Source organism: Nicotiana sylvestris, chromosome 1 (assembly GCF_000393655.2).
Source record: "Nicotiana sylvestris chromosome 1, ASM39365v2, whole genome shotgun sequence".
NCBI classification, from domain to species: Eukaryota; Viridiplantae; Streptophyta; class Magnoliopsida; order Solanales; family Solanaceae; genus Nicotiana; species Nicotiana sylvestris.
Window position 1 is genome coordinate 8,821,867 of NC_091057.1, and position 2,408 is coordinate 8,824,274.

The window sequence follows — 2,408 nt, forward strand, 5'->3', positions numbered from 1 at the left end:
GCTAATTGGAAGTGATTTGATGAGAGTATATGTCTCAGAAAAAGGTAATGTGATTAAACTGATGATATTTTGGTAGTATTGCGGCATGTTCTTGGTGGGTCCACTGGTGGTATTCGGGTTTGCTTGGTAGCACAGGGAATTTTTGAGTATCTGTCGTGGAATGATTGGGTATCAAAAGTGTGCATGTATTCACACGGTGGAAACTGGAATCAGGTATGATGATATGTATGCCATATGGAGTTGGAGACTGGGAGTTCTCATGTACAGGCTAGGTTGTGGTGGTGGATCGTGTGTATTCGGCACCGTTTAGCGGCAATCGGGATTTGGAGGCTCGAGTGGATCTTTGTTTGCTGGTATGCTAGATTTTGGATGTGATGTCGGAATTCAGACTAGTTGTCTTAGTGTTGAGTGATTCTGAACTATTGCGCTACGGGAAATACCGAAAATGCCACGGGTTGAGTGATGAAGTGCATTGGATTATGTTCTAGCAGAGTGGTTTATATTTCAAAGGACCAATGGACAGTTGGGAAGGATTGCTTTCTTAATTAGGCATTCGTGATGGATGTCAGTGCAAAGGTTGCTATCATTAATTCAGTTCCGGTGTTAGGGGACTTTTCATATGAGTTTCATATATCTAGGCATGTCGCCGGGCGAGGTTGTTGATTTCGGTATTAATTTGGTGCCGGGCACCGAATCGTCTGGCTCCGATAGGAGTTGTAGTAGTGGAAGTCGAGCGGGATGAGTAATTGGGTGTTGCTCGGTGAATAACGTACCAGTTATGTTCTATCAGGTTTGCGTGGTATGTGTTATTTGTTTCACCATGGGTGTAATGATTTGCTTTGGCTCTAGACATCAATTGAGCATGGCTGTCGATTTTAAGCATAGTGACTTGAGGTGTTTCCTGTGGAGTAGTATTTGGATAGGAACGCGTGTTGCAGCAAAGCTATATGGAAACATGACATTGCGGGTCAAATTTGTGTGTCTTGTTTCTATGATGTAAGACAGAGTCTCAGCCTTGTGTTGTGGCAGTACTGGTGAGTTTGAGGTACATCTCTCTCAGTTGAGTCATTTTCATGAATTGAGTATGTTCGGACCGTTTCTTATCGGTGCACGTATTATGCAAGTTGTGGCTTAGGCATGTATTGATGTGTCATGTCACCTGAGTAGTGTGTTTGGTCAGAAGAGATCGTTGAAATCATTAATGAATGCGAACGGATTCGATTTCAGTATGTGTGATGGGTAAATATTGAGGTTCATTCAAATTTTGCTATGGTAATTACCAGGAGAGAAATGACTTCATGAATGGTTGACATAGGAAATGATTATGATTTATTGCGTGTTTCCTTTATCATTGGCAGTATGTGAAAGTGTTGGAATGAGGCTTTAGTTGTTAAGAGGTTTCCTATCGATATTCGATTATTATGTGCAGCTATTATGAATAGAAATTATCGTTCTGAGTGTCTGAGTTATGTGGTATATCAGATAATTGCACCTGATGTTGCAGGTATGGGTTATTACAGCTAGTTCGGGCTTATTCTGAGTATGGATGTGAAGTTCTAATCTTGTGTATGATTTCGGAAGGTGCAGTGTGGTTCTATGGTTTATGGACTAGATGGATTGTGAAATTTCAGCTATGTTATGTTATCGGACCTATGCGAGATAGGGTAATGTGGGATCACCCACAGGTATATTCTTGGTAAAGTCGTTCAGCTATTGGTTGGCTTCTAGGACAACTCTAGGTATGCTTGAGGACGAGCGTTTGTTTAAGTTGGGGGGATGTGACGACCCGATCCGTCGTCTTGTGAGTTACCGCCCCGTTTTCCCTATTTCCTATTTCTTTATGCTTCATTATCAGTGTTGGGTGTGAACGAGTTGATTTGGATTGGTTTTAGTAGGAAATGAGACACTTAGTCTCTTTAAGGAAGGTTTGTTTTGGAAAAGTCAACCGGACGTTGACTTATGTGTTAGAGGGATCGGATTTGAATCCCGATGATTCGGTTAGCTTCGGGGGATGATTTGTGACTTAGGAGTGTGATCAGAAGTAATTTTGGAGGTCCGGTGTAGAATTAGGCTTGAATTGGCGAAGTTAGTATTTTGGCGAATTCCGGTTGATAGGTGAGATTTTGATATGAGGGTCGGAATGGAATTTCGAGAGTTGATGTAGCTTCGTTATGTCATTTGTGATGTGTATGAAAAATTTCAGGTCATTCGGACGTGGTTTGGTTGGGTTTTTGATCGAATGTGTGTTTTGGAAGTTTTAAAAGAACTTACGCTTGAATTCGATGATTATAGTGTTAGTTAAGGTGTTTTGATCATTGGAGCAAGTTTGGATGATGTTTTAAGACATGTTGGCATATTTGGTTAGAGTCCCGAGGGGCTCGGGTGAGTTTTGGAATGGTTTCGGGCCA